The sequence below is a fragment of the Cydia splendana genome, chromosome 2 (genome assembly GCF_910591565.1).
Source record: "Cydia splendana chromosome 2, ilCydSple1.2, whole genome shotgun sequence".
NCBI classification, from domain to species: Eukaryota; Metazoa; Arthropoda; class Insecta; order Lepidoptera; family Tortricidae; genus Cydia; species Cydia splendana.
The window spans coordinates 30607619-30635377 of NC_085961.1; the positions used below are offsets into that span (position 1 = coordinate 30607619).

General features: G+C 36.9%; 2 protein-coding genes across 2 annotated transcripts in view; both read right to left on the minus strand.

Moving 5' to 3' along the window:
* The window catches only part of LOC134806159 (vesicular acetylcholine transporter), a 40178-nt gene extending 25904 nt beyond the window's left edge, over nt 1-14274 (minus strand). Inside the window, exons 1-2 of the mRNA XM_063779445.1 lie at nt 14124-14274; nt 8786-9039 (exon numbers count right to left, since the gene is read on the minus strand). The gene's annotated coding sequence lies outside the window, so the exon portion shown is untranslated. The remainder of the gene's footprint in view (nt 1-8785; nt 9040-14123) is intronic.
* The window catches only part of LOC134806161 (high-affinity choline transporter 1), a 357022-nt gene that overhangs the window by 218096 nt on the left and 111167 nt on the right, over nt 1-27759 (minus strand). The gene's annotated exons all lie outside the window — the stretch shown is intronic.

Genomic DNA, 27759 nt, shown 5'->3' on the forward strand with positions numbered 1-27759 from the left:
TTAAGCTGTTACGTAACAAATTCGATACAGTACACTCGGTTGTAAAATGTCATATGTCAGTTTTATCATACTGTCACATATGCTCATTTAGAAATAGGGAACCAGGATTGAGATTGCATCCGCATCGTAATCAGCGCCCTCTGGCCCGAGCACCATTTATCGCCGTAACTAACCGTTTCCTGAGCCGACCTGCCCCGCTCTCCCCTTCGGACGTGATGTAGTTTTCGATTTGCAATGGCCTGGGGTGCTGATGGGTATATATGCATTTATTTTTAGAGATACAATTCTATCTCTGCATCCATGTTTTTTGGAATACTGTAAGTAATACAAACAAAGCCGAATGCCAAATGTATTAAGGTTCAATATCATTGTTGTAACATCTCATGTACCATATGTTCTTGTGAATAAATGACAATTCAATTCAATTCAAAGTAGGTACCTATAGATCACTATGGGCTTTTTTCAAAAGTGTTCCTTTTGTATAGACAACACATAAAATAAGTAATGTACAAAGAAACTTGTTGACGTAACTGGTGACCGAAGAGCTGGCGGCAACCCTGCACAACATATCAGCATTGCGATACAGCGAGGAAATGCCGCCAGCATCCTTGGTACAATGCCTCAAGGGCCTATTTTAGATTTAAGCTAGTAATTAATTTTTTTAGTAATACCACTGTATATATCTTGTTTGTAATTAAATGACTTTATTTAATTCGTAATGAATTAGACTTACCTCGACGATACATTGTGGAAGTTATTTTAACTACAAAACTCCCGTGAATTTATTATATTAGTTTTTCCAACAATAATCGCCTATTAATTTTAAAATTAAAGTGCTTTGACTTAAACTAGAATAATTTCTAATCTAGTTACCTTCTATTATAATAAGTACCTATCTAGCGATCTGGTCTACCTACCTACTAATAAGGGGTCATCCATTAATTACGTCACACGGTTAGGGGGTTGGGAGGGGGTCCAGAAAATGTGACATATTGTGACATGGGGGAGGGGGGAGACACAAACTTTGTGACGTCACTTTAACTTCATCAGTAACCGAATTTTTTTTTTGATTATTTTATTCGCTGTACATTTAAATAACAAGTTTTAAAACGATAATCGTTTTATTCTTTTAATTTTCTTTCCTAAGCAGTTTTGGGTTATAAAATTACTAATATTTATATCGTCAAAAATATTTTGATAAAATATTAATAATACTTAGGTACTTACTTAATTCGATTTGGCGATTTCGTAGAAAAAATGTGACGTCACACTAGGGGGGAGGGGTTTGCCAAATGTGACCAAATGTGACAAGGGGGGGGTCAAAAAACCTAGAAATTCGTGTGACGTAATTAATGGATGACCCCTAAATATTACATTAGCTGCACCCTACTTAATTAAAAACAAATAAATTCCATACACATAAAAGTTTTAACAAAAAATTAAGCTTAGCTCCCCTCAACCATCGCCCCTGTCTCCCCGCATTGTGGTACAACGGCAATAAATGTAAGGGGAGAGCGGGGTGTTCATTAAAAGTAGGATTAAGTGTGTTTGGTGGCACAATAAAGCTACACAGAACGGAAAGGGCTTAAGTCTTTTGTTAATAAAAGGGAAATCTGCCAAATTGTTTTAAGCAACATAACGTTTGTTAGAGCAACCGGAACAATTTGGTATTGCTTTGTCTGAAGATCTTTACAAGTTTGCGGTTTAGATTGCTTTTGAGATGTGGGTTGATATAAAGTAGAAATGTTTCAAGTACTTTGTTTTTTACACGTGAAGTATTTATTATTTAATACTTATAGACAATGCAATGCACTTACGAATGTCAGAAACTACGACCGGTTCTAACTCTACACCACAGCCACAAGCAAATACTGGTGCAAGAAACTCAACGGGACTTATTTACAGCATATCGTCAGGTGTCAAGCAAAACTCACTAAGTACCACCACAAGTTCATAGCCGTACCATATTAGTACTAAAAGAAGGTCGATTTTTGTTTAAATTTTTTTTTAGTTATTAGTGACTTTTGCTTGTCACCTGACGATATTAGATATACTTAAAGAAGTAATAACTTACAGATAGATATTTGGTATCGATCTTATATAGTTCGATTTAGCCCTAAACTAAGTAAATCTAGTACTATGAGTACCTAATAGGCATACGTCGCACTCCAGCGGGCAGTTTGGGGGCAGGTTGTTAAGGTTTACAAAATAAAATCTTAACTTACGAGTATATGTACCTACTTAGTATTTGTAACATACCCGTTATCATGGTCTAATAAAACATGGTCTTCCATTCCCAGAGTGACACGGGCCTACGTCACAATAACATTGCCACTTTATTTCAACATAACATGTTACATGGGTACATTATACCTATGGTTAATAAGTTAAAATATTTCTTTATAATATTATAATTTTCATTTATATGTATTTTATCTTAAATTTTACAATAACACGTCATTTTTAATTATTCGTTAGCAATATCTTCCGATTCACGAATGAAATTTCAGACGTTCGGGTAATTCTGTTTACATTACTGGCAACACAGGATAGCGCTGTCACATTTGACAATTCGGATCTAGATAACTTCATGCCCTGACCGTCATCCTTGTCGAACGCGTGTTAATTGTTATTTCCTTCTCGCTCAGTGTCAGCAGTCGCAGTGTTTTCCAAACTTTTCACGTCGTAAGCTTGGTAATTAATGTGTAACTGTGAATTAGTTTTTCAAACGTTTGTCTTGTATAGATAAATAAAGTTTAATTTAATACATTCGATTTGTTTTATTTTACTATGTTTCTACATGAATAACTTAAAATTAATGCCGTTAAAATAATTTTCACCGTTGGTTAAAATTCTCCCACATTTTAAAGTTTGAGAACCTGTAAACAGCATGATGACGTAGGCCCGTGTCAGTTAGGTCATACGCGAATCTCGGAATAGAGTACCAGGCGGAGTATATTATTATACCATGCCCGTTATCATGTATCAATCTTAAATGTATAAATACTCTGAAGTGATAAGTCCATTTAAGTGGCCACTTAAAAAATCAAATAAATAGCTGACATGACGAAGAACCTTTACTGCCAAAAATTTGGAAAAAATATTAATAATATATTCGCATAATATGCTTAAGTAAGTTGTTATATCAAATATACTTACTACATATTATTCAACCTTATTTTTATTTAAAATATAATGGATATAAAAAATAGATACCTAACTAACGTACAACTTTAGTTGATAAGGTAGGTATTTGGAATCGCACATTACAAATACTAGGTACCAAATACTAAGTACAAATACTTTATTCTGACAACTCGAAAATTGATTTGTGAACCTTACCAATGACATGCCCGCAAAATGCCCGCTGGAGTGCGACGTATGCTAATAGGCGTTGATATAAGTAGGTATACGTACATACCATAATATTTACTCACGACAAAATACATGTTTCATTAGGTACACTTTATGATTTTTATGCAAGTATACGAAGAAGATAAATAGATCTAGTAAAAGATGAAACTTTTACTAGTGAGAAGACTTTTAGCATAAAAGGCAAAGAACGTCCGATAATCCAATGCCCAAAGGGGTTTATGATGGGTATGAAAGTTTTTAGGGAACTACGTAAAATGTTTATCAAACACGATATTTTTTGTAGGGCCGCAAGTTTGCTTATTCTTTCGCGTTTTGTTGTGCAAGATATTACTACATGTGACTCTGTAATAATATGTGTCATACATTCAAGCTTATTTTCTACTACACAGACAATGTCGTCAGCGTATTTTAAGCTAGCTTTAATTGATTAAAATTAATCTGGTTGTACTAAATCATCCGTTCATTTCAGCGCCATCTACCGGAATTGAAACGCGAAGTCACGTAACGATTTATTGTCAGCGCGGGGCCAACCCCGAGTTCCCGCGAGTGTCGTAAAAGACCGGGGATTGGTTCGGAGCTATTACTGCAATGCCTCGGTGAGCAGTATTTTTATATCTCGTTAAAATTCGTTTAAGTTAATTCTCTTTATCGTTTACTTTTAGCAAAGATTCATAAACTGTATTCGATTTTTCAATTCTAATATAAATTGGTCCATTGAATTTGACCGCTATTGTAAATTGTATAATAACTCTGGTTCTCTAAAGTTTTTTTCTTTAGTTGCCAAACTCAGCTACACGACTTTTTTTTACACATGACTCATTACTATTTGATGAATCTATGTTTTTACATATTATAATGCTTTAACCGTCGTTGATAAACCTTGGAATTCCTTTTATTTAATATTGTAGAAATCTACTAAAAGAAAAGTTTTTCGAAATTCAACCCCCAAAGAAATGAAAATATGGTTGAATTTTTTAACACCGATGAGGCTAATTACATATAATTATTATAAAATATATAAACTACATCTTCAAATGTGACACGTAACGCAACATACCCCAATCGATACATCCCGCTATTTAAATAATAAATAAGCCGCTCCCACCCCCGCCCCGACCCGACTAGGGGAACACACCTTGGCTTTCGGTGATTCTGTATTTGCATTAAGTGCCAAATATTGACGGGTACGGTTAACATGTGTGTATAATATACGATTTTTTTATTTATTTTGGACTTGTTTTCAACAAAAGTCAATTTTCAGTAAAAAAATTAACTATGAAACAAATTTAATTATTATTACCTACTAAGATACAATACAACACTCTTTATTGCACACCTCACATACTCGTAGTTTACAATAAATGTACAGTAACATAAACAAAGACAATAGAGATAACAACAGGCGGTCTTATCTTTTAAGAGCGATGTCTTCCAGACAACGAAACAAAGACAATTATAGATAAAGATAATTATTTTCATTAAAATAATTTGATTGATGTTTTTCGTTAGGAAACCAGACTAATCCCAATAAGGCCTAGTTATCTCTCTGGGTTTGAAGGGCAGGACCCTATGAACCGTGGCAAAAAGCCGGGGCAATACGAGGAAGATGATTTTGATTTGTGTTATTCTAAGTAGGTAAGCTTACTCGTAACTTACGTATATTTTCTCATAAACTCGACACAACCTCACCGCAATTTTTCACCTTGATCCAAACATATTTCCCGTCCATTTGAACTCCGTCGTTTCCAACTGTACGGGTAGGTCGGGGCCCGTCGGCATCAAATATTCATATCCCAGGAGTGCCCGATCCCACTCCCCCCTCTGTTGCCATGTTGGGTAAATGTATGGAGAAAGTTAGGCCCAAACGTACTTAGTTCGCGTCTGAATGCCAGTGAGGGTAAAATAGAATATACATAGTTTGATATTTTTAAGCCTGACAATAAATTTCAGTATAAAACTGGCCTATAAGTGTAGGGTTCTGTTTACACAATTCGGGTAATTTCTGTGTTCAATAGCTTTGGTTTTGACTTGAATAATGATTCTGTGACGCAAATAATTCAGGACTATTAAAATATATTTAAAACAGACCAGTGAGGTAATTAAAGGTTGTCAGATTTCGATTGATATGTGTGTGTGCGTGTATGTGAGTGATATGTGGTGACAGGTGTCTGGACTAATCCCAATAAAGCCTAGTTTACCCTCTGGGTTGGAATGTCAGATGGCAGATTCGTAAAAACTAGGGCCTATGCCAATTCTTGGGATTAGTTGTCAAGCGGACCCCAGGCTCCCATGAGACGTGGCAAAATGCCGGGACAACGTGAGGAAGATGATGTGGTGACAGGTGTGTTTTAATTTTTAATTTAAGTGTGTAACGGTATTTTTAAAGTTAAACATATAATTCGGGACTTATTCAGCTATACCTCTTATTATCCATTAAAATCATAGTCACAAACTAAGCTCTCTTTAAGTACTACAATTAACTAGAAATTAAAATCAATTACCCTAATACATAATATTCCAAATTACTTTAATAACCAGAAACCTTACCCAAGAAACAAGAACGTCCCTTTCCTGAACCGTAATTGATGCAATTACGCCGGGGGATCGCGGAGTTCGGAAACTATGATGAGCTAACGATAATTGACAAGCGTGTCAATTTCTGTCAATTATGGCGGTCGGAAGTGGTATGGTTTAGTAGTCTTCCCTCTGTTACGCAGCGTACTTCATAGGCGAACAACACGCGAACGCGAAACGAAGCGATGCGGCGCGGGGTGAATCAATCCTATGATACCTATAGAAGTGTCCTACGTGGGCGATCTCGTTGCGAACGCGAATGCCTCGCGTCTGAATGCCAGTGAGGGTAAAATAGAATATACATAGTTTGATATTTTTAAGCCTGACAATAAATTTCAGTATAAAACTGGCCTATAAGTGTAGGGTTCTGTTTACACAATTCGGGTAATTTCTGTGTTCAATAGCTTTGGTTTTGACTTGAATAATGATTCTGTGACGCAAATAATTCAGGACTATTAAAATATATTTAAAACAGACCAGTGAGGTAATTAAAGGTTGTCAGATTTCGATTGATATGTGTGTGTGCGTGTATGTGAGTGATATGTGGTGACAGGTGTCTGGACTAATCCCAATAAAGCCTAGTTTACCCTCTGGGTTGGAATGTCAGATGGCAGATTCGTAAAAACTAGGGCCTATGCCAATTCTTGGGATTAGTTGTCAAGCGGACCCCAGGCTCCCATGAGACGTGGCAAAATGCCGGGACAACGTGAGGAAGATGATGTGGTGACAGGTGTGTTTTAATTTTTAATTTAAGTGTGTAACGGTATTTTTAAAGTTAAACATATAATTCGGGACTTATTCAGCTATACCTCTTATTATCCATTAAAATCATAGTCACAAACTAAGCTCTCTTTAAGTACTACAATTAACTAGAAATTAAAATCAATTACCCTAATACATAATATTCCAAATTACTTTAATAACCAGAAACCTTACCCAAGAAACAAGAACGTCCCTTTCCTGAACCGTAATTGATGCAATTACGCCGGGGGATCGCGGAGTTCGGAAACTATGATGAGCTAACGATAATTGACAAGCGTGTCAATTTCTGTCAATTATGGCGGTCGGAAGTGGTATGGTTTAGTAGTCTTCCCTCTGTTACGCAGCGTACTTCATAGGCGAACAACACGCGAACGCGAAACGAAGCGATGCGGCGCGGGGTGAATCAATCCTATGATACCTATAGAAGTGTCCTACGTGGGCGATCTCGTTGCGAACGCGAATGCATTGGGCCCGCCGCGCCGCGCCGCGTCGCGTTCGCGAGTTGTTCGCTTACGTAAGACGCAGCGTTATAGCCGTTATAGGGGAAATCAGATTAGCCGGTAATCGTTTTAAAGTGATTAGCCTAGAGAAAATATATTATGATTTAGTATACTTATCTTCAAATCTTAAAAGGTCTCAAAACGAAAGTAACAGGGCTTTTAAAAACATAACAGAAGAAAAATAATTCCGAATCATAAAGCAAATTACAGAATTTTTCTATTTATTTTCCCAAGTCTCAACCAACACGACTGCTCCTTTGCTAATGACATATCGCACCCTGTTCGCCCAGTCTGTGCAAATATTTGCTCGTTAGCTGCAGCTGGCCCTTAATGCAATGACGTAAGGTTCATTATTGCAGTGTGCAGAGGCTGTTTGCTCGTATTTATGAGTTGTTTGACATTGGGCTTGTTGTTGGTAAAAAGTTTAGATGAAATGTAAACTGGGAGGATCTGGCGGATAAAACTGTATTTTTTGTGCTTTGTATAGAACATTTGGTTTTAAAATTTGTGCTTTGTTTTATTTTTAATGTGAACATCGAAAGATATTATTGGTAAGGTAATACAAATAAACAACATCAATTACCTAAGTTTGGTATTTGTGGTATTTTCCCTAAATCGGCCAAGTAGAATTTAAATAAGTGTTTTCCAGCGAGAGATCAAAATCAGACACAAGTTGACCGAAAAGAGGAAAACCTTTCACTAAATAAATGCGGCAATTTTGTACGTTGAAATCATACGAAGAGTAAGTATTTACACACATCTGTAAAATTGCATACCCCAATAAAGTGGGTATACACTTTTGCAGCTTGCTGTACGTCAGCATCAAATAGACAGAGACTGGCAAACTATCTATATGAATAAACATGTCGGTCGGTTTGTCTGAATACAGATATGGTAGCTGTATAAATAATTATTCAAAAGTGCCTAAATTCTGCAGTGCCGCTAGAGCAATAGCAGTGATAAAACTCCGAGCTTCAATATACTCGCCATTATAAAGTTAAACTTTAGTCCTATAAATAGTGGATAGTTACAGCTGCAGGCGACGTCACTCAACCGCTGCACCAACGTTGCGACGGTCGTTATATAACACACGGATCAATAGACCCCTTTATATTACCTTTCACTTTGTTCATACACAGATTTATGTTCACATGTGTCTTTTCACAATGTTATTGCAACTGCAATGTTGACTTAAAATTATGTTTCGCAATGTCCTTATTATATCATCAAACCTGCGTAACAATGTGAACATCGAAAGATATTAGATACGAAGATACTAGTACTTCCAAATACTGATTGTACAATATCTGTATCCCTGCCTGCATAAACCAAACTTTTTTCTCAGGTAGCCAGAGCTGGCCACGCACTCCCCAGTGCCTAGATTCCCCGCTTATCCCCTCTACAGAGTTCATTATCTATATCTACTGGGCATCATACTCGTAACATACCTGTGTCATTGAGTAGCAGTGTTCCAACCTTGTTGGGCGGGTATCCGGGGATGGTCTACGCACACCACAGCGTCTAACTCATTATGACTTATTATTACTAAATGCAGGGTTTATATCATCACATACCTGAGTCCCCGAGGTGCAGCGACCCGACCTTGTTGGTCAGGTACCCGCGGATGGAGCTGGCCACGCGCGCCGGCGACGCCGTCCCCCGCAGCGCCTGCAGCCGCCCCAACAGCGCGCCTTCCTCCTCCACTTTCACCAGGGGGCGCCCCCCACGTAAACTCTTGTAACTAGCCTAGTATAGTTTGTTTGGTTAAGCTATCAGTGCATGGTTTGATATGTATTTGTTTTGGTTCAGTTGCCGCTCATGGTGTGCTCTGTAACAATATAAAGCCCTTTGAAAAATCTGCTGTAGGATAATTAGAATAAAGAACGTGCAAGTTGAAGACTGCTATCCTTTAGCTTAAATAAAAAATGTTCTCGTTAATTATGACATTGATACTTCGAGCATACTGAGAAAAAAGTCGTTTAAAACAATTGAAATTGCATTAACGTTTAATGCTTTAAACAGTTCCATATGAGCCTATCGAACCAAGCAGTAAAGTTTACTGTTCGTACATTACGTACGAACGAACGTACATTAGTTGATATTGTAATGGCAGTTAATCTTAATGAAATCACTTTATTGTGTGCTCGATAGATCATATTTTTTTCAGTGATACCTAGACATATTCTGCCTCCTACTGTTCACAACATGATCCATATAGGTTGCCATTGACATATATCTAAAGACGAGCCTTACGGCACTAAGAATGGTGGTATCATCGGAGTCACTCACAAATTCGAGCCAATCGTGCAGTCTTATTATTTTCACTCACAACTTGCAGTTTTCACTTTTAAAAAGCGCAAACTATTCGTTGTGACGTACTGAATAACAGCTCTTTCCCACTGACGTCCAGTTTTTTGCGGGTACAGTTTTCTGAAGGATCCCGTTTTAGTAATACGTGCTACTATAGTAAGCTTCACATGAGCATTCTGTTTGCGGGATATTGCACGCATACTACAGAAAACTGGATCCTGCAAAAAGCTGGACGTCAGTGGGAAGGAGCTCTAATCAGCAAAGCTCTTTGGTATGCACCCGGTATTCGAGGTGCGATTTAAAAGTGAGATCCTGACGTGACGAAATGTCGAGTCCTATTCTGATTCAACTATTTTGGTTTGGTTTTGTTTCGTCATCTTGGCGAGTGTTTTGTTTTCACTTTATTTCGCATGCACCAATGAGTGTGAGCGATCTTCAAGGTCGTATCTAATAAGTTCAAAACGGTGAAATTGTTGACGGCAAAGGCCGACTTTATAGGTATTATCACTATATTTAGAAACTACATAATTTACTTTACACTTAGTTTACACTAATCTCATATTTAAATTAATCTTAATTGATAATTATGTCGTTTTTTTAATCAAAATATAACCAAAAATAACAAAAGGAAGCGAGAGACAAGTATTTAAACAAAATAATTTTTATTTTATTTTAACTTGATGTGGGGAAAATTGTAGGTATGCTCAGTAAAAATAAGAATAGAATGGAGACCAATTTTGGGCTTACAATTGCATATGATATTAGGTACTTCCCGTGACTTCTTCTACATAAAATTAATATTTCCATAAACCACTTCCACAGTAAATTCAGTCCGTCTTTTTCATCCCTTAAGGGGCTTAAGGGGATGATTCTGAGATAAAAATTATCCTGTCCTTTCCCGGGACTCAAAATATCTTTATACCAAATTTCATCTAAATCGATTCAGCGGTTATAAAAAACCAGACAGAGTAACTTCCGCATTTATAATATTAGTATGGATCATTGGCCTATGCATCTTATTCGTACTTATGTATTATGTATGTATATTGGTCTGAGCCAGATGCATTTCGAGTAATACATGTCATATAAAGAATACATATTTTATAATCCAAATGCCGCTCGACGTTAAATCGTTATCGTGGGTAAAAAAAATTATTTCTTCTTAACTGACTCTTTTCACAAATGCACAAGTTTTTACTTTATTAGCATATAATGTGACTCATGTAATGCCCTTGTGCTGGTCTCACAAGTCTCACAAGTCTCACAAGTCTCACAAGTCTCACAAGTCCACAAAGGCAAACAACGTTAAGGCTCAAGTTCCGTCGCAAGTTTGTCTCGAGCGGAACCGGAAACGCGGCACTCCGCCACTTCCGGCCCGGGCCGCTTCCGGCACCTAGCGAAAATGACGCGAGTTTTACGTTAAAGGAAAAATTTGCATGTGGATAAAGATTTTATGTTGCAGTGTAATTTTGAAAAGATGTTTTTGTTATTTGTATGAATTTGCAATGCCAGGCAATGCATGCCATATTAAAAAAAACTGTTCTTGATTTGACATTGAGCATGCAGCGCGAGTAATGTTGAAGGAATAGTTTAAACTAGCGACCCGCCCCGGCTTCGCAGGGGTTACACAAAACCTTAACAAATTTAATTTAAACCTTCCTCAAGAATCACTGTATTGATAGGTGAAAGCCGCATGAAAATACGTTCAGTAGTTTTTGAGTTTATCGCGAACATACAAACACACAAACCGACAGACGCGGCGGGGGACTTTGTTTCATAAGGTATAGTGGTGCCACTTCTGTGCATCTTTGCTACAGCCCGATAAAAACTTAAATAATGTATGGAAACAGCCACATGACTTTTCGTACTAGTCGTCCCGATGCATTTTTCTTTTCGTTGGGCGTTTGTCGATGTACGATTATCGTCTTGGCTAGGCCCCCAGATGCGACGAAAAGTCACGACAGCATTTCAGTACATTGTTTAAGTATCGTTTGGAGTTTTTTTATATACTATTGTTGGCTTTGTTAGCCTTAAGGTCTCATTTAGACATTTAAAATTTGGCGTCATTTACAGCCGATTTGATAATCGTCTCTAGTATAGTACTTTATGTGACTGCTACATAATAAAAGGCATTAAACACACGAGTGTAAGTTTATTATTATTAAACGGGCTGAAAGCGAGTTTCATAAAACACCACCACGAGTGATTCACTGCCTAATTATGTACAGTTACATGCACTGTTTTATCTACACATCCTCGTATACAGGCCAATTCGAGTTTTTAATTATTCGATCTGTTTCCAATATTGTACTGATCTGTCAGTGTCAAAACTCACATTTCTTCAACCAAAAACGTCACTTTGACACTGACAGATCAATATCACATTGTAATCGCCCTAATATTCCGATGTTTAAAATTTGAATGGCATTATTATAATCGATATCGGCGATATTATCAAAATAATAATATTATCACAGAAAAAAATATTTTCTTTTGGCTGACCGTAATTTTCGGTTATTGAATGCATCATAGAGGGTTGATGATATGTGTAGATACACCAAATTCATTCTACCAAATACTGTCACTTATGGTGGCTAACAGGTTGATTTATGATCATTGATCTAATAAGAAATTAGGCACTTACAGCATACTTATACAATCAGATTTATTGTTGTTTGAAAAATGGGTTTTACCTATTGAGTTATAATACTTTATGTTTTGGCTTCATTCTTGCAACAATTTCTCGAATTAGTTCTGTCTCTTTTCTTTATAGGTTTAATTATTTTTATTTTTATTTTATAAATGCTTAAGATCAGACTTTTAAAATAAATATAACACTGGATTGATTAATTATATTTTTAAATAAAATATGAATTTAATATGCTTCATTCCTATCAAACCTACAAAACATTATTTCTTTAATTAAAGGTTATATGAATAGGTTACATATATTATTTTCCCCTTTTAAAATTAATTTTCAAACTTTGTTTAGGAACTTGTTGTCGTCGCGTCATAGTTGTCACATTTTCACTTTAATTAACTATATTTGTTTTAGTGTTTTCAGCCTTTATAAGGCAGATATATACTTTGCACCCAATTTTGAACTTTATTTTAAAGGGATAGCGTTCAATTTTGCATAATTTCTGTCACCCTTATGCCTTATAAAGGGTTAATACAAAATAATCAACTAAAAGTCAACGTTGATATTTTATTTCCACAAGCAACCATTTTGATTTCAGTGTCTCGTAGCGCCTACGCCCGCGGGCGCTACGCGCCGCTACGCCGCTACGGCTCGTAGACCCGACGGTAAACGAACTTTTCCATCTTGAATTGAAATTCCTACTAATATCATAAATTTCAAAGTAACGCTGTTTGTCTGTCAGTCTATCTTTAACTAAAACTACTGAACAGATTTAAATATATGAAATTTATTGTAGAGAGTGTTAGTCCCGGGGAAGGACACGACAATTTTTATTGCAGAAATAATTTTATCAGACGAGGTCGGGGTCAGAAACTAGTTAATATAAGTATATAGAGTCTAACTAATCTTACTCTGCATGAAAGTGCCATATTAAAAGTCATGTGAATTTTAATAGGAATTTGATGTACGCTGACAAATGGTAGAGTTATCTTGAACTGACTATACTTACTTGATTATTATTATTAATTTATTACAGTTTAAAGTTAGGCTATACCATAGCAGTATAGTTTTAAAATAAAATAGCCACTAATATTTTCGAGAGATAGATCGAGTATATTTTAAACATAATTAAATATTTTTAGTTATTATTCAGATAAAAAAAATATTTCGTCGCAAATTTCTCGCGGCGCGCTATATTTTTTGTCCCCTTCTAATTTCTTGGCTTTCGATACGGTATGTTTGTTATAATTTGGTTTACAAATGAGAATGTGTTGGATATAGGTAATTTTTCTTAAAATTCCTATTTCTACTTGGCACTATGAAAAATGGTTAGTGAAGTCTAGAATCTTATTTTGATTAGAATTTAGGAGTTAGGGCACTAAAGCTATGGACACTATATGTATCTAAGTCGATTTTTAACCAACTTTATTCTTACGACCGTTTTTTTATTCTTACGTTTTAGAAATGAATTTAATTATTTAATATTAGATTTTTCGGGTTATAAATTAAGATCATTTTTACGCAAGTTGTTAGACATCTTACAAGTTTTAAATATTTGTTTTGTAATTGTTGTAAAAAATAATTGTTGTTTGTTTCTTAATTGCCATATGACACTTTTGATTGCTCGTCAATTAATAATCAAAATTCCATTCCATCATTGAGTCAATAGTTAACGATCGACCGCAACACTTTAACCTTACTACCATATATATAAGGACCACTTTTGTATACACTCCATGTACCGCATTCACGACCTTCACTAATATCACGACTGCCCTCTCACTCACTCCCATATCTCCCTCGCACATCACATAACCCTTACGTAAAAATTACGCAACTTCTCATAAAAAGCACTAACATTTAAGCACTTAAAACTACACAAAGGAAAACACTACTCGGAACGGGTTGAAAGATGAAACGTTCTAAATTCAAAAATCAAAAATGGCGGATTAACTATTGACCTTAAAATTGTGATGGCGGTAGCTTGGCACACCTGGTCGCGGCAGGCCCGGACTGGTTCCAAGCGCCATCGCCTTCGCAAGCCTCCACCAGCCATGCGCAGAACCCATCCACGCCATTGGTCGATACGTTTCCGTGACGTCATACCGCTTCAGCCAATGGGGCGGTCCTGAAAATTTCAAGTAGGTATGGAAGATGGGTCGATAGCTAAAAATAGGCGATGGGCCTAGGGTCGATACTGGGCGACGTTTGACCCTATAAAAGTGGTGAGGAGATTTCTTTTTGTAACGATAGCCGGTCTTTATTCCTGTAAGTTAGTGGCTTTGAGTAATTTTGTTTGAGGGATGTATCTAATTCAATGTAACTTATTGTTGCTTGACGAACTACATACAATTTCTATGAATATATATGTTAAAAGTCCATGGTCATTTTTAGAGTTATAAATGTTATAATTTAAATGTAGAGTGAAAGGCTAACGTGCAAATATTTAAGACTTCCTTCGACGTTTCAGTGACCCATTGATCTAAGAAGGCTCCGCTTTAATTGCTTGGTACTTTTCAAAAAGGATATGCGTAGTGTAAAAATTACAAAATGTACGTTTATGAATAAGTAATTAAATGGAATTGATATTGGAAGTGCGCGTTTAAATAAAAGCTTCCAATCACTACACCTTATAAAACAAAGTCACCCGCCGCGTCTGTCTGTTTGTACGATCGCGATAAACTCAAAAACTACTGAACAGATTTTCATGCAGTTTCCTCCTATCAATAGAGTGATCTTTGAGGAAGGTTTAGGTGTATAGTTTGTTAAGGTTTTGTGTAACCCGTGCGAAGCTAGGGCGGGTCGCTAGTTCTTATAATAATTAAAACACGAACGAACAATAAACGAAGAGGCATAGGGGCTGTCCATAAATTACGTCATCGATTTTTGACATTTTTGGACACCCCCCCCCCCCCCCCCCCCTCATCGTCATCGTCATCCCCTTTCGTCTTAACCTTTCTGTGCCCCCTGGCTCCTTGCGCAACCTGTCCATTTCTAAAGGTCACAATTTTGATTTATTTATTTTATGTATAACGTTCTTTTTATATAAAACTGTCGCGTTTTATACAGGAGGCTCAGAAATACTTACGTTGACGTATTGTTGACAAACATTTGCTTTTGTGTATCAAAGCTAAAAAAGAATATTTGCAAGATAACGAATTTTGTTTTGCAAACGAAATCGCACTCTAAGGCTAGTTATTAATAACCCACCGTTATTAATTAAGCAAAATCTTTTTCATCGCTTTACTACGTGTTGCTACGTGTAATAAAAATAAAATAACCCCCATTTTCCTTTCTCATTACACTTGCCTTCAATTGCCCGAAAACCCACAAATATCAATATAAGTGGGCTCCATTTTGAGTCGGCAGATTTGTTCGGAACTGGGTCAGTGACTAATCAGACATCTACTCGTAATTCCTTCCGAGGTGTAATGTGAGAGGAAAATGTCTAATATCCAACGAAAGTGAGATTAATGGGGACGTAAGAAGGTAGCCAGCGTAGGGGCAGGTGTGCAGACTGCGATGTATACTTAGCAAATTATTATTTTTTTATTTTAGGGCAGGAATAATTTTATTGACAAAAATTTCAGCTATATAATATTTAAAACTTCCGCGTTTTGAACACATATTAACTCACATTTATAGACGGGTCTAACGCGAAATTTATTCAATTACCTTTATTTACCGACGTTTCGACACAGGTTTCACTGGTCCACCACCACCACCACCACCACCCACCACCACCACCACCCACCACGACCAGTGAAACCTGTATCGAAACGTAGGTAAATAAAGGTAATTGAATAGATTTCGCATTAGACCCGTCTATAAATGTGAGTTAAAAATTTCAGTTTTCATACAAACTTTTGTCGCAAACTAAACTTTTCTTTCAACAGGCTACTAACACTCATCAAGACAATTCAAACATAATTAATTGTGTTGTTCTAATATCACAGAGTTCCTATGGCCACCTCCTGTGTTCGTCATCAGATCAGCTCGCTGGTACCATGATATTGCATTATCACCCAACTTACATAATGTATGTGGATTAGGGTGGTACAACTTTGTATGGTGAAAAAAAGTATAATAAAGTTTATCTCCACAAGGCCCCATTCTATGATGTAATGTATTATACATACATATATGCCAAATCTGAACTTATTCGCTAATGATTTAGTGGTCGCTATGAGTAATTGAATAGCTTCACATTGCTTTTGAGAATTTTTCTTTAATTTTATCGTAAGAATTTCAACCTCAAGAGCCCTTTAATTCTTGTAAAGCTAATTAAAGTCAAAAAGTGATCCCGAAGGAAAAAGAACAGGAAAAATACTTGAAAAGTGTAATGGAACGGAACCTGGAATAAAACGTGCCCGGAATTAAGCAGTTTGCGTGAAAATGCTAATTCTCTCTTCAGCAAACAAAAAAATATACCGACCGTGTATTTGAAAAGATCCTTACTTTAACCGACTCCAAAATATGTAACAAGGATAAGTTAGACTTTTTTATTTCTTTATAGTTCTAGACTATTTTAATATCCAAAAATGCCGCTCACACGCCATCATCATTTGCAGAAACGAAGCGAATATGAAATGTAAGTTAAGCGTATAGGTAACTATTTTGCAAGCACGATGCAACATCTAAGTATTTAATCAAGAGACGTATTTATTACAGTATTGCCTTAAATCGTATGATATTTGTAGATACATGTAGACTATTGCCTGATATGACATTGACATAAATAAGGTTTGGTAAAATTAAAATTAAATCAAGTATTAATCAAGAACATTACGAACCCATTTATTTTAGAAAAATTACAAAAAATTAAAAGGAAATTCACGAAGATCTTTGACAACACGAAGAGCTTTGTCAACCACGTATTTGAACCATCTATAGTTTCAATACTTGAAGAATACTAATTAATAGTAATCACACTTAACTATTACTGGTTTACAAGTCATCAGGCGATCATAAAAACAAGGGTGTATTTTCAATTAGTGTTTTAATTATTATATTGTATACTGTAGTGGCGCCCTCTTGGCGGTTATGCGAAATATTTGGTTGGACTGTTGATAGGTATTAAGTCCAACATATTTACTCGGCCCAAGTCCAATTCGCACGTAGCTCATGTTGTGCGTAGTGCCACACTGCGAAGCACTGCTGTGAAGTGCGATCTCGCATCACTGTGATAACTGCGTAATGCTATAGGGACCGTGCGCGTTGAAGGGTCTGCCATCTTGTGGCCTGAATCTGAAACATATGTGCACATGTACATTGCCAAAGCAATCTACCGTTCTCGTTGGAAAAAAGACGACATTTAATAAAACTTGAGCGCTGTTCACCCCTCAATGACTGCAACGTTGCTGACAAATTGCCGAGTGACGACGAAGCTTGGTCGAGTGCCGACAGCGACAGGCCGCCGTCACCCGACGGAGCTGGTGCAGCTACGGGTTCCGCGGCAAACTCGCAACCACATACGGAAAAATCTCGCGAACCTAGACAAGCAGCGGTTAAGGCACGCATTAATATGAAAAACTATATTTAATTCATTAATTTTTCCAGGCCAGTGAAAGAAGTTCCGCTTAAAGTTATTGTAAATCATAATTAAAAATAATGTAAAAAAAAAGAAGGAAAATATAAGTAATAAAATAAATACTTCAAGTTAAGTTACGTGCATGCAGATATGTATATTACGGAGTCAAGAATTATGAATAGTTATTTTGTAATACTCGCATGCGTCAGCTCAGCTTCTATTGATAGATAAGATTTAAGTAATGTGGATGTTATTATTGTTATAAATTTAAATAATTATTTAAGATAATAAATATAATGCAATCTTGTTTACTATTTTGTTAAGATAGTAAGTAATATGCTCGCAGCAGCATAAGTGTATTATTATTAATTCGTAACAATCATACTATTACGTCATTAATATAAACATCAATTATTAATGCAATAATTATAACTATTATACAACAATATGATTATACTTACTTTATACTTTTGTAAAGTTAGCTTTCATTTCCACTGTAATTATAATAATGTACTTTAGGCATAAGTACTTATGGTTTACTTTTGTAACGGGGAAGATGTTGTGTGGGTATTCATATAAATATGTACTAGCGGGTAGATCAATAAAATCAGTTGCTATCGAATACGCTTTTCATTCACTTCAGTCCATAGCATGGTATAATAATATACTCCGCCTGGTACTCCATTCCCGTCTTTTCTAGGTCACCTAACTGACACGGGCCTACGTCATCATGCGACAGCGCTATATGATAATATGCGATAGCGCTATATATAGCGGCCATGTTGTTGTGACGTAGGCCCGTGTCACTCTGGGAATGGAAGACCATGTTTTATTAGACTATGGTCCATAGTAAGTTCGGCCATCTTGTGGGCTCCATCGGAAGCATAAACGACACTTTTACGCGTCGCGCCAAATAATGCTACCCCCTATAGTTCATGCGCGGGGCCTATTTAAAACATCTGAAAATATGCTGGTGTCGACATATGTATTTAAACTTAATTATAGGAAATCCTTTGACAACCGGAACGCAAATGGGGTTAGCGTTCGCTTCATTTGCCAATCGGCCGCTCGATCGAGTGCGGTTTCGTGCAAACAGCTCTGGAGCCCGTTCTGATTTACAAACTTGTTACCGTTTTGATCTCTCTTTGATACGACCCTGAAGATCGCTCACGCTGATTGATGCATGTGAAATGAGGTGAAAGTCGTGCGTGAGATGAGCATCAATCCCCAAGAAGATCGTGAAGGTCATATCAAAACAATAACAAATTGTTACTCAATTAGAATCTACCTCATACGGCCCGATTCGACACTGACACATCTAATCCATATCGTTTCTAGATCTATTAATTGACATATCTTAAAGTTCGAATCGGGCAGATAGGCTCTTTCACAAGTCAAAACAAATACTTCATTGGCAGGTTAGGATATATAATATTTAAAACTTTCGCGTTTTGAACACATATTAACTCACATTTATAGACGGGTCTATCGCGAATTTATTTGATTACCTTTATTTACCGACGTTTCGACACAGGTTTCACTGGTCGTGGTCGCGGCTGACTGATGTCCCAGCAAAATGTCAAAACAGAGATTTGTGCAACTACCCGACGAAAAGTGTATGAAAAAGTTTGGGGTGGACATCACATTTTCAAACCTCCCACTACGTCGATAAATAAAGGTAATAAAATAAATTCGCTATAGACCCGTCTATAAATGTGAGTTAATAAGTTAGGGTACTTTTTATACCCCAACTTCCCTTCGCCTATTATATTTTTTTTATTATGAATATTACCTACTAAAAATTATTCCAAATCTCTTCATATTGAATAACATAATAAACGGTCATAAGGACAAGTTATAGTAGAACTATGTTTTTGTGCTAAATAGTTAAGCCGAAGTTATTATATGTACCTACTATTAAAGGAGTATTTAGGGTACGTATTTTCCAACCACCAACCCTTATTGCCTACAAACTGCAACATTAACGGGGTTTGCTTATCAACGTTCAAAAATTTGAAAAGTAGAAGGATGCCGATGTGATTTCCGGCGGAAGTGAGAAGCGCGTGCGCGGCGCCATCGACCGCGGGGCAATATGGGCCCGAGATCGTGTTGATACCGAAACGAGTTTTATGGTTTCTCAAGACGGTTTTTGGCACAGATTAAGGAATAATAATTCATTCAGAATAGACACCTTCCGGCATACCTACACTCCGCTGCCAATCGAATTCAAAATGACAGAGTGCTTGTCAATTTCAAGTTTCAATAAATTCCATCCAACTTTTCACCCCCTTAGGAGATGATTTTTGGGATGAAAACTAACCTATGTGACCTATGTCCTTACTCAGGACTCAAATCAGGATTATTTTTTTATTATACAGAAGTTTACGCGTGAAGAGGTAACAGCCAGACTGACAGACAGACAGAGAAGTTACTTTCGCATTTATAATAATTAATATAAGAACCAAAGCAGCTTACAGTCTGCAATTCTGTACCAGTAACCGAAATCTATGTTACCAATGTGAAAAACTTTTGAATAGATTTCATGTTAGTCATTTTCATGACGAAGCTGGAAATATCCGGTTTATCGGCAAGAAACAGAAACGGACAACACTCGTAATCCTTTATCTAGCTCTGGGAAGGCCTTTGCATTTACCACAATCTGGTAATCTAGTAATCTATATCCAACCGTATGCCGTCATAATACGATTCAAATTCCAGTCACACATTTATTGCTTAAGACCTTTTTGAATGTCACTGCAAATTCTATGCTAATTTGAATTTGGACTTAAAGTCGCTGTAGATAAACATGTTTTTGGCTTGTTAGCATCCGAAAATTATAGGTACCTATGTTTTGCTGGAGCACTTTTGGTGAGAATTAGGGTTTTATCTCTGTGGTTAAGTCTGGTTTTTATTCTAGACCAGATTTATAAATAAATTCCATCAGAATATTTTATTTCTGAACGTTAAAGATGTAAGGTTCTCTTTTCTTTCTTTTTCACCTTAAGTGTTAAGGATCAAAAACACGTCGTCATAGGTATGTACGTACACGTGTGACTTTCCAATTAATTTAAATTAAAAAATATAATTCAAAGGTATTTTTAGCTATTCAGTGTGACAACGCAGCTGGCATATTTGGGACGTTTGGGCCGGGCAGGAAACAGTTCGGGGCTTAATTGTTAAAATAGGTAATTTTTGACGAGACTTAAATTAGTCGGTTTTAAGTTTTTGTATTTTTTAACAAAGCATGTTGTCGCTGTCATTTTTGGGTATAGCAACCATGACGAAGCCTGCGCTGAGTATTGATATTGTACTTATTTTGTATTCTTACAACTATGTCTTACTTACATCGTGTTTTCGTGCTCCTCATATTTTACTTTATTGCCTAACCTCTAACCCTTCACAAAGTCATCTAAATCCAAATCAAATTCTACCCTGTCCCAAATCCCAACGCTCATACATCACTGGACGGATCAAAATCGCTTGTTTGATATCTTACGACGCCTGCAGAATTGTTAGTAGCAAGCGATAGTGGACACGCTATTATCGTCCTTAAGGCGGTTATCACATTTGATGCGATTCGCACATCGCTCAGGTGTTTGATGGGATTTTCACTTAACTGTGTACCATTAATGGTACACCATTAACGACGGTCAATGTCAAATCCCATACATTTTGTCAGGAATGTGACGGTTATAGTCTGTGCGGAAAGAGAAGAGTCGTGAGTTGTATGGGGCCCAATACATTCCGCGACTCTTCTCTTTCCGAACAGACTCTAGACGTTACTGAAACACGACTTAAGTCGCGCTTTAAAATACAAGTTAAAATGAAATTACCCTTGAGCGAGACAACGCTATGCGCGTATTATAGCGACATCCCGCTCGCACATCGGAGCGACGTGCAAACCGCATCCAGTGTGATAACCGCCTAAGGTTGAAGGTTATTGACGAACGTGTGGCTACCCTATTCGGTTGATAGTATAGCCATATATTGGATTATTGTCGGACGTGTTTGGGGACACACTTTATGAAGTGTTACGACAATATACGACGACCGGTCTGGCCTAGTGGGTAGTGACCCTGCCTGCGAAGCCGATGGTCCTGGGTTCGAATCCCAGTATGGGCATTTATTTGTGTGATGAACACCCCATATAACCATTCCAGTCGCAGAATCACAAAGTGGTAACTAAATGTCAGATGTGTCGTAACAGAGTCCACACAATGTGTCTAGAATTGTTTCGAAACAAAGTGTCGTCGCCGTGTCTACACTTTTCCGTAACAAGGTGTCGACACATTTGTGTGCACTTTGCGTGCGGTTTGCGACTAAATCTGACAGCAAATTTGTGACAGCAAATGTCAATATAAAATACCTCTTGAAAACCAAGGTTTGTCAAACTACTATTAGTGTCTCGTGTGCTCGTAATTCTAGTAAGTCATCATGGGCAATGCAAATGATAATAATCGACCGAAACCATATAAACACCCAACACCCGTCAACCTTTTACAGAAAAGTTTTTAAAGAAATGCAATAAGCTACTTAGGTCAGGCAACGAATGCTCCAAAAGTTGTAGAGGGAAATGCTCGGAACACAATTTTTGACTCCGTAACTCGGTTTGACAAGTTAGGAGGTGAACATATCAAAAGTCCCCGGCCGTAGCCCTTGAGCGGGGGGGAGAGAGGGGGCTTTGAAGGTCCCATTTTCCGGTTTTTCGATTATATCTCGGAAACTATGCATCTCAGCGACATGGCCACTTATACAAAATGAAAGTTAATTTAATTTGTTACAAGTTTATTCAGTCAATTTTTTCGATATGTTGAATAGTTTTTGAGATATCCGCTCTTGAAAGTTTATTTAGGGCTCTCAATTTTATCTTGATATATCTATATCAGTGAAGGTGCTAGGCCGTGTTTGGTATCGTTTTCGTATAAATCTGGGGTGCTGAATCCATTTAAGGTATCACATTGACACCATTCCACAAAATAAAAAAAAATCTTTTTAGGGTTCTTTACCTCAAAAGGAAAAAACGGAACCCTTATAGGATCACTCGTGCGTCTGTATGTATGTCCGTCTGAATACACAAAATAGTTCTTTACCTATAGATGACAGGAAAACCTATTAGAAATGTGCAGTCAAGCGCGAGTCGGACTTAATGTACGGAACCCTTAATACGCAAGTCCGACTCGCACTTGGCCGGTTTTTTTGAAACTCCTCTTGACGCTTAACCGCTGAACCGATTTCGTTGAAATTTGGTATAGAAATAGTTTGCGTCCCGGAACAGGACATAGGATAGATCTTATAACCAAAATCATCTTTTGAAGGTGTGAAAAGTGGCGTGGAAATTTGTACGGGAAATCAATAACCGCTGAACCGATTTATATGAAATTTGGGATGGTCTACATCTTTGATTTAGTTAAAAATGATAAAAAAACATGACTTCAAACCTAAACTTAAACAGTATTAACTTCAAGAAGTCAATTCTGAATTCCCCCCTACACCTCATTTCACACCTTTAAAGGATGATTTTTCAGATAACTTATTATGTCCTGTCTCGGGACCCAAAATATATGTGTACCAAATTTAAATTTTAAACTGTTCAGCAGTTTAAGCGTGAAGAGGAGTTTAAAAGCAGTGTGGGCCGAAAGTTAATTCAAATTGAAAATGCTGGCCATTAACCATTATAAATTGAATCGTAAACTGTAATCGTCCGTTACGGTGTAAGGTTCAATTTATAATGGTTAATGGCCAACATTTTCAATTCGCATTAACTTTCGGCCAACACTGTTTAAAAGAAAGTATTTTAATAAGTTTATATGTTTTTACTTCGGAATGGTGTCAATGTGATACCTTAACTAAATTTGGTACTGCGAATTTATACGAAAACGATACCAAACATGGCCTCGTAGCTTTACTGTTGTAGAAGTCAAAATAAAATTGAGAGCCCTAAATTCTTATTACTTGGCCAAACTTGTGTAGAAGGAAAAGGTAAAATAAAAGTCTTCGGCAGGAATATAAGACACAAATATATATTTTTTTTGCGTTACTATTTCAATCATCAAATATAAACATACCTTGATTATATTATTCTAGTGAGATCCTCATAGATAAACAAAAGCATTTACTTAAAAAATTACAAGGTCGAAATGTCACGGAACTTGTGAGAGTAATATATGAAAAATAAAAACTTTTATGACAAAAAAATCTGGACACAATTTAAGAATCACCCAATTGCGTCGAGGAATCATCTGTATTTTTGCTTGTTTCATTACCTCCTCGCTTCTTTTTTGTCCTTTGTATTCTGTAGCAATTTGTTAGATCTGAAAATAAAGATAACTTGCGTCGTCACGGATGTCGATTTATAGGTTTTAGGGAGTGCAGAATTCGAAAACGATGATCATTTTATAATCCAAGATGGCGGCTACGTATTTTGTCATAAAAGTCGTCATGAATATCGTTTTATAGGTTTTAGGAAGTGCCGATTTCGAAAATGATGACCAGTTTGGAATCCAAGATAACTGCCGTGCACTTTGTCATAAAAGTCGTCATGGATATCGTTTTATAGGTTTAAGGGAGTGCAGAATTCGAAAATGATGACCATTTTGGATTCCAAGATGTCTGCCGTGCACTTTGTCATATGACCCGTCATGGATGTTGATTTATAGGTGTTAGGAAGAGTAGAATTCGAAAATGATGACCATGACCAACGTGCACGGCAGACATCTTAGATTCTAAAACGGTCATAATTTTCGAATTCTCCACTCCCTAATACCTATAAATCGAGATCCATGACGACTTTTATGACAAAGTGTACGGTAGACATCTTGGTTTCCAAAATGGTCATCATTTTCGAATTCTGCACACCCTAAAACCTATACATCGCCCCGAACTGTGAACTCGCGGTTCGCCAAACAGATCAATTGAATGCAGTGCTACTTAGTCTGAGATGGGCATTTCGTAATTGATTCCTGATTCCACGATTACTTGAAATTACTTTGTAATCTGATTAGCGATTCCTAGATTACTTTGTAATCTAACAATACCGAATTACCAAGTACAATTCCATTTGAGGAATCAGGAATCAATTTTTCGAATACTACAATTACTAGTAATAGAAATCAATGTCGATTCTTCATTAGGTACAGGAATATATATTACTTGATTCCTTTCAGATTACATTTCGTACTACTACATAAGTACTATCAAAAGTACATTTCGATAGTAGATATAGATGTTGTTGACTTAGGGTCGGTTGCACCAAACTGTTCGTATCGTTAAAGAGTTCGCTAAATTTTTATGTATGGAAAGTTTCATAGTAAAGTGCCGGGGCGCGCCGGCTGACGTTGATCAGTCTGTCAAATGTGGTTGGTGCAACTGGCCCTTACTAGGATGCATCTACCGATACCTTATTTGAAACAGGTGTGCAGATTTCGAAATTGATGACCATGACCAATAAAACGACATCCATGACGACTTTTAACATAGTGCATGGCGGCCATCTTGGATTCCAAAATAGTTATTACATATTTTCGAAATCTGCGCTCCCTAAAACCTATAAAACGACAGCCATGACGACTTTTATGACATACTGCATGGCCGCCATTTTGGAATCCAAAATGGTTATCATTTTCTAAATCTGCGCCCCCCAAAACCTATAAAACGACACCCATGACGACTTTTATGACATAGTGCATGGCCGCCATTTTGGATTTCAAAATGGTCATCATTTTCTAAATCGGGGCCCCCTAAAACCTATAAAACGACATCCATGACGACTTTTATGACATAGTGCATGGCCGCCATCTTGGAATCCAAAATGGTCATCATTTTCGAAATCTGCGCCCCCTAAAACCTATAAAACGACACCCATGACGACTTTTATGGCATAGTGCATAGCCGCCATTTTGGATTCCAAAATGGTCATCATTTTCAAAATTGGGGCCCCCTAAAACGTATAAAACGACATCCATGACGACTTTTATGACACAGTGCATGGCCGCCATTTCGGATTCCAAAATGGTCATTATTTTCGAAATCGGCACTCCCTAAAACCTATATATCGACACCCATCTCGACTTTTATGACAAAGTGTTTTGCTACCATCTGCATGCAAGACATTTCTATTATTTTTACGTACAAAAATGGCCCCCTGTCAACTTTCAATCGAGATTTAATCGATAATTTATTCGATTAATATTCAGATTAATTCAATTTCAATCTATGTTAGGTCGACTAACCTAATCGCGATTAAAATTTGAGAATTAACTTTTTTTATTCCATTAATTAGTCGAATAAACAGTTAATCGATGAATGCCCATCTCTGACCACGGCATTTTTACACTTTGAGAATATCTGAAAACAAATCAACACAAGGAGCCATTTTGCAAATCCAGTAACATACCAGTAACTTTGTTATTACTTTTGACAGCGCGTGTCATGTGTCAACACAGAGTCGACACAAAGTCGAAACATTGCAACTACTTTGTGACTGCAATATTTCTCGGCCTTAAACCATATTTATACATCATAATTAACAAGTTTCGTAGTATGTAAAGCGTTATTTCTGTTATTTAAGTATAGTATACGCATCGAAGTACTAAAAATGCTTCAAATAATATAGTTATGAACACAGGCACTGAGAAGTAAACAATTTCATTTCCGGCTAAACTAAAACAATGTGGTGGCGCGTTGATTATATTACACTTAGTTTATCAAATCACTCGAGCAGTTTAATTCCCCATAATAATTTAAGTCCTATTGTAATATAAATGCAAACAATATATAATTACGTCTTGTAATCCGTTTTAGAGATGGCGTATTAATGTCACTTATTTTTATTTAAGTATTTTTCCATCTGACAGTTTCCATTTGACAGGAACAAAATGAACGAATGAACGAATGATTTTGGCATAAAGTAGTCGCAAACCCGAAACAATGTGTGCACACGGCGACCACACTTTATGTCACTTTGTGTCATGTGTCGACCCTTCCCCATTTCTGGTAACTGTGTCGACACGGCGACGACTCTGCGACTGGAATTGTGACCGAAACAGACGGTGTCGACACAAGATGTGTCAACACCGCGTCGTAACGGCGACTGGAAATGGTTGTATGGGACTAATATTTGTTCCTGAGTCATGGGTGTTTTCTATGTATATAAGTATGTATTTCTCTATATAAGTATGTATATCGTCGTCTAGCACCCATAGTACAAGCTTTGCTTAGTTTGGGGCTAGGTTGATCTGTGTAAGATGTCCCCAATATTTATTTATTTATTATTATTTATTGAACGTAGCGTATTTGTGTCTAGGTTTAGGAAGGTATAGGTCACTGTAGTAATACTAGGTAATATTTATGAAATTGGAGATCGCGAGTTCAAATCCTGGCTCGTACCAATGAGATTTTCGGAACTTAACTATGTAATAGTACCTCTTTATTGTAGAATAAAGAAAAAAACACTCGTCATTATCGAGAACTTAACACTTTGTTCAATGTTTTCGAGATTTCTTCAGTAGAAAAAGTAGGCAGAAATAGTTTTTCAGTAGAAAACTGTTAGAAGAACCACCACAAGATAAATTTGAAACCCACCGGCAAACTCGGCCAGCCGTGGACGCTTTTCTCCTCGCCGTCGCCTGAAAGCTGAAAGAGATTCATTAGTGTCTTCAAAAGAATTCAACACTGAATTGAGGACGACCTGAAAATCCTGAAATAAAATAAAGAAGGATTCTCTCTAATATAATTTGCTAAGACTACGTGTATAGACATAGACCGAAAGAAAGTTCAAATAAGTATATATACCTATCGAATTAAGAGAGAAAAGCTGACTATTTTTTTTAAATACCGTAAAATGGGGTGAGTAGGGATTGCGTGGAGAGTTGGGTTATGAATGGGGAGAGAAGGGATGCCAGGGAGTGAGATGGTTTTTAAAGGCTACTGCTACCTAAATAATGTATTCGTATTACAAATGGAGCTATAGTGATATTCATAAGAAAAAAAAATCGATCCAACAATGTTCCAAAATCACCTTTGTATGAAATTTCATCTCACCCCAACTACGAGGTACTACGGGGTGAGGA